The sequence below is a fragment of the Hipposideros armiger genome, unplaced genomic scaffold (assembly GCF_001890085.2).
Source record: "Hipposideros armiger isolate ML-2016 unplaced genomic scaffold, ASM189008v1 scaffold_995, whole genome shotgun sequence".
Taxonomy (NCBI): Eukaryota; Metazoa; Chordata; class Mammalia; order Chiroptera; family Hipposideridae; genus Hipposideros; species Hipposideros armiger.
In genome coordinates this window covers 125,886-132,635 of record NW_017732345.1, presented here as the reverse complement: position 1 = coordinate 132,635, position 6,750 = coordinate 125,886, and positions in this window count along the sequence as shown.

The window sequence follows — 6,750 nt, the reverse complement described above, 5'->3', positions numbered from 1 at the left end:
GAGACTGTATAAACTGCCCATGGTGTTATAATTCATCCTATGTGATATCTCAGTTTCTAGAAAAGCATTTCCCCAAGCATATTCCATGGTGTTAAATAGGAAAGGGTTCAAAGGTCAAATGTGTTTGCTTTAAACTTAAACAAACAAGCCGTTTTAGTGTAGGGCTTTTTAGAATCTTTAATGTGGATTGTAAATCATCAAAAAGGGACTGTGATACAGCTTTTCCCAAATGTATCTCACAGTGGAATACCAGGTTGGTTAAGTCCAGCTAAAATTAGAAGACTAAGGACCATTGCTACATTCATTCCAGTGTGTTTGGCTATGGAATATTTTCTTCAAAAGCATCACTTAGGACCAGTGATTTAGGGGAACACATTTTGGGAAACTCTAGGCTGATTCCATTCACAAATATCACATTGAATTAAAAGTTTGGCCCTGTGGATTCATGGTCTATTTTGTTCAAGGCCAAAGTGTTTATTTTGACTTCAATGTTAAGGTCACTGGGCTAAGTACTATGGAGTATTCAGAGATGAAAAAGGCTTGATTTTTGCTCTGCAGATCCTGCTGTGCCTGGCATGCAGTGGTTAGACACAAATATTAAGGGAGTAGTTTTCTTGACGTCTTTCTTTTTTGTTTTGGAGTGTGGGTTTAACAATTGGGTCAACTGATGATTTGGGGTAAACTATTCTCTCAACTTGAATGCTACCTCGAACTGATAAGTGAGGAGTAAATAGAGGGCTCTTTTTCACTAAAGGACCAGATGATATAAGGGAAGAGAGATAAATCAGGGAATGTGCAATTTCTGTTAAACCAGAGAAAATAATTTTAATGACTTGGAATAGTTAAAGTGCTTTGTACATGTATTATGTCTGTTGGATATTTTGTAGGAAAAATCTTAATATAAAAATTATTTTCTCAGAAACCCTGTGTCATCATCACCATTGTCATTGTTGTTGTCATTGTCATCATATCCCATAATCAATTGCTAGACCATTTCTATGAAAGAACAGTGTTGCTTCAATCCTGATGTTAGAAACACAATAGGATTTTACATGATAGAAGAAAGAAGCTCCTAAATGGGGAATTATTTCTGAGAAGAGTCAGCTTTTGTTTTTGTTTGCATCCAATCAAAGTAAGTGATTGGTTCAGTTAGTTCAGTGAAAATTCTTCTCACACCCTTAACTGAACTGTCCAGTTGTTTGTGAGACAGCCAGAATTTCCCTGCAACTTGATGGGTATAACTGATTGATGACCCAATCTATTGATATTGCTCCAAGGAGGGCAAAAACAGCCTGAAATGTTATCCAGGTGCACCAATGGCATGTTAGCTTCATGTAATTATATTTAATATTCAAATAAACTACCTTTTTATGGATGTAAAGAGGGAAGCTAATAAACACGTTCTTGGCTGGCTTTTCTCTCTGACATCTACGGATGTTGGGATATATACGTGTGTATAAACATGATCATCATCATTAATGTGCATAGTCTGCATATCTCTGGTGGGAATGTTGTTTGTTACTAAATTGCAGACGAGTATTTTTGAAAGCTGGGAGATAAACAGGACAACTTCATCCCATAAATCTTACCACCTGACTCATCAATTTGAGATTCCTTATTGAAACAAGGAAAACATCTTTAATCATGCAAATATTTGGAAACTGCAAGCATATCTGTATTTGGAATTTGGGAGATAATTAAAATGGACAAGTTATGATTGATTAACTCATGAAGAATGGGTTAGTTCAAAGGCAGTTGGTTCTCTTTCTATCCTTATATCAACACCCCATCACCAGGAATTAAGAAACCAGCATAACTAGGGTCCAGCTCCTTTCCGAGGGCAATTAATCAGGACAGAGGCATGGGGATGTAAACTGGAATGGTGCCAAATAAATCAACCTGGTTTTGAACCTACATTTATCTTGGTTAAATCTTCTAGGCCATCTTAATATTTTGATCTTTGATTTGTGTATGAGATGATGGATTTTAGGTATTTTGAATTATATGAATAAATTACATGTTATATTTCTATATTAACACCTTTACCATATTGGAAACAAAAGTATAAGGAAATATACATTTCTACCTTTAGTTTATTTATGAGAAATATTTATTTTATTCTATTTGTAAGGTAATGGCGAACTATTTTTATTCTTAAAATACTGTAACAGAAGATTAAAGCTCCTTAAAACCTTTTGAGGAAAGGGCAGCCTTTTCATAAATAAATGTTAATAATATAAAATGTCATATGGGTAGAGAAATAAAAGCATAAAATCAATTAAAAAAAGAAAATGTCAATATTTTGTGACAACCTGTTTACTATTTACCTGATATGAATCTTCAAAAAGGTCTGTGTTCTACTTTACGTGGCTCTGGTTCAATTTCAATTTATTCTTAAAATTAGTTTGGAAGGGCATCCTCCAGGCACTCAGATAATGCAGCTGATGCTGTCATTTGGCAGTCTGGTTCTAAACAACAGATTGGTGTTTTTCTGTTCCCAGATTCTCAGTCATTGAGACATTGCATTTCTATCTACTATATTACTATGAGGACTTGCATAGGCTAACCCTATGACAACCACTCTGTTTGATACTTGAAAATAATAGTAAAAGGTTGACAACTGGAAGCATTTGAAAAAGTTGACATCTTTGCCCAGAAAGATCATCAGTGGATGTTAGCACATGAATTTTCATCTGTTAGGAGTGATAAATTTTAACACTGGAATGTTTCGCAGTCCGTTTGGAGGACTAGGTATCATATCACCATACTTTTAAATAATAAAACCCTTCTAAATAACTCTGAGACTTGAATAGCTAAATTGACACCTTGACTGAGATTTAGAAGAAGATTCCAGAATCTTTGTTTAGTTTCCTTTTACCTGAGAGTTTTAGTCTCCAAATGCAGGGAGGGTTGAGCTTGCCACAATTAATGAGCTAATTTTGCAGCACTGCATGCTGCTCCCCGACATTGATCTGACTCGGAGGCAACTCTTTAAACATGTCAGCAGGAATTATTTTGAGAGCTGCCAGAAGCAGTAACATAAGACCTAAGAAGTTTTCATTTTAGAATGTGGTGGTCTGGACTGTTGGTCTGATGTACTGATGGACAAGCAAAGACAGTAGCAGAGTGTCTAAGAACAGAACCCACAAGGAAAAGTGATCACATAAATCAATCAAACAAAACATGCAAAAATCCCCTCTATACTCCAATTAGAACATCAGAATCAAAGGCACATTTTTCCTCTGGATGGTCTCTGCTATTGCTTTGCGGCCCTTAGTGGTGATTCCAAACCCCATGAAATGCCATCCCTGATACATTGGAGCACTGGCTCTTGACAGGTCCTTCTTCATCCGAGGAAGAGTGCCTCTGGATGGGCTACAGTTTCCATTCTCTGGATTGATGGTCCAGCGTCAGATTACATGATAAACTTCGTTCAAAGCATGGTCTTGTATTTTCTAACAGTGTTAGATAAATATTCAGTATTTGCATTTCAGAATGGTAACACAAGGATAAATCAAATCGCAAATTAAATTTAGGTATGCCATCTGCTGCCTTTATTTTATGAATTCTAGCCCATAGCACATTGACTGGGCATGAATGTATAAGCCATTGTCTTTTATTGTCGGACTTACTACAAACATTGGACAAATGTTCATCCATGCTGCTGGTCTTGGGAAGAGTAAAATTCAACAAAAGTGAATTTGTTTTGGTTGTTGTAAGTTTTTTGTTTTAATAAGAATAAACCACAACAGAAGAAAAAACAGCATGTACTCATTTCTCCGAGTGCAACATCTCAGCAGGCTTTAGGAACTCATCCACAGGGGTAAATGGTTTAATGCATAGTTGTAAGCAGAACTGTGAAAAGCCATATTAGGCTTCCATGATTTTATTCTCTTCTTCTGGTAAAAGATCATTACTTCTCCCTGGGCCCCTAATGGTTAAGCCTTTTACAACTTTCCATTTCCAAGAAAGTTCTTGGTTTCTTCTGATGGTCACTCTTAAGGCATATCTTTACTTCACAGTGGCTTTTTAAAGAAATTCTGTTTTTCCAATGTTTCTGAGGAAATTTTCTTATTCTTCTTTCAAAATTGAAATTGTTTAGTTTTGAATTTTTAAAAAGTCTCTGTTTAAAAAAGACTTTAAAAATTTTTAAGCCCTCATATTCGGAGGGACAGCAGGTGTATTTGTCGTTTAATGTAAAGTATGACTTTGCAAACATGAAATTACATTTTGGTGCTATCATTTGGAGGCGTTTTTATCTTTTAATGCCTGGTTAATGTAGTTCTTTAGCAGCATTTGCTCGGTTGCAGTGGTTACCAGAACCGGTAAGAGCTGCTTTTCAAGGACTTTTGTAGATTTTTAGCGAACACCATAAAATGAATTCACTGTTTCTGAGGCTAATAAAAGTCTTAATGATATGTGCATCCAACAGATGGGACAGAGGGCTATTTTGGCAGTGGGCAGTTGAAATCTACCCTCAGTTGTTTGTATAAGGCTCTCACTAAAGTCAATAAAAGGTAATTTTCACACACAATTTAGTTCAGAGTGTAAAATGTGGGAAGAGTAGCTGGTTTAAGTCCAATGGGCATAAGGGTAGCAGTTGGTAAAAGTTTTGTTTCATGGCAAATTGTAACTGGCAGACTGACAAGTTGATCAGGAGAAATACAGGACCAAGTCCCAAATCGCGGACTATGGCAGCACTTCAGACGCAGAGCAAAGGACACAGCTGAAGTAATTATCCTCAACATCTTTGGCGTAAGCCTTGATGACACAACAAACAAACAAACAAAAAACTCCAAACTCTTTTTTTTTTTGTTTTGTTCCCAGTCTTCCTTTTTCACTCTCTTGCTCAGACCCATTTTTGAAACCATTCGTTTGCTCATGTTTCTACTTAACGTTTTGTCTAACAAACAAAATTCTCGCATCAATCAATACTGCATTGTGGGAACAACATAATGGGCGTCAAGCAGATCCCAACTAGACACTGCAGCCATGCCGGTCAGGTGTGCGGCTCAGATCCGACAGGAAAGAGGGACTCCATATTCTCCCTGGTTATGTGAGGGAATATCATGTTTAATGCAGAAAAGGCATTAGTGGGGCTGAGGAACAATCTGGAGAACAGGTTCATAAGTGAAAGCTATGTGTAGAAACCATTAGTGACTTTGTTCTTTCATGCACTTATTAAATGATCTGTTAAATGATTTATGCATATGAATGGCTTATATGTATTATAGTAATTAAAAAAGTCAAGAATGTTTTTGACGTGCATTGTTTTATGTGATGCTGGTGGCTTCTGAATATGGAAATGTATGCATGGCAGGTATGCAGAACAGGTTCATATTCTGGTTCTTATTGTTAAATCTTTGAAGGAAGGTACTGTAATTCTACACACCAAGAATACGTGACAAATGAGAAATGAGTTTATAGTCCTGGAATTAGTAACATTTTGTTAGACTACTGCATGTTCTTTCAATCTTAACACTAATGACACTTTGGGCTGGGTAATTCTTTGCTGTGAGCCTGTCCTGTGCATTGTGGGATGTTTAGCAGCATCCCTGGGTGCTGCCATTTAGACACTGGTATAACCCCCCTCCCCCCTCTGAGTTGTGATAACCAAAAATGTCTTCAGACATTGCTGAATGTCCCCTTGGGGCTAAATGTCTCCTGCTGAGAACCACTGGTCCACTGATGGGATTAGCTTGCTTCCAAATCAAGCTTAGGCTTCCATGAACTTTAGTAAGACTGTGGACACAGATGGAGAGGCAAATCAGGAGGAAGGGATCCGTGGCGTATGTTTAGATTAGACACTGGTCATGGTTTGTCGATGGCTCCATCGGCATCCCTAAGAACCTATTAAGGTATTAAATCACAAGACCAAGTCAGCCACAATGAGATATTTACATGCCAGCATGAAACCGATCCTCGCTCCAGTACATTATTCTTTGGAATCGTGCATAGCAGAGCTTGGCGGCTTTGTCAGCAGCTTCCGTTTTGTGAGGTGAAGTGGAACAAGTTCAGGGGCAAAAGAAACCCTGAAGCATGGCCTGAGGAGTGGAAGCCGAGACATGACACACTGGAAAGCAGCAGCAATTGCCTCCAAGGAAGGCAGCAATGACTGAGTGGGAGGCTTTTCTTGAATAGAGGTAACTTGATTTTTTTAAAGTTCCTTGTCATTTGTCCCCTCTGAACATCTGCAAGTACTTCCAGTACCCCAAGGAAACTGAGTTCACTGCACAGGGCAGCTGGGCCTAATGGCTGTGACCAGAGCAAATGGGCTGCCTGGATGCTTTCTTGCTCTTCCTCGTCTTTCCTGGGCGTGATTCCCTCTGCCCTTTCCAGGTAAAGACAAGCTGGGGCAGGGCCAGCTAGGAGCTGTACCCGATTTCTGTTTTCTTTGTTTTAGGTTTTGATACTGTCTCCCCAAAGTGAAGTAAAGAAGAGGGACCCATTTCTTGCTATTCTTTTCTCTTTGTGATCCAATTGATTTGGATCCAAAAATCTAGAAATGATTTTCATTATCCTTGACATTTTCCCATAGACTAGCATATTCTGGACTTTGGCCTGCCTAATATTAGTAAGGTCTGTGCAAGCATTAGACATTTCTTCATGTGTTTCTTCCCTACCTTTAACATATAATTTTAAAAGAAAACTGTTATTTTAGAATTCCAGAGAGCCAATGTAATTTGCTAATTTTTGAGTTCAGTTTAATTTGCTCATTTCTGAGTTATAGAGTTCCTATAAATTTCTATA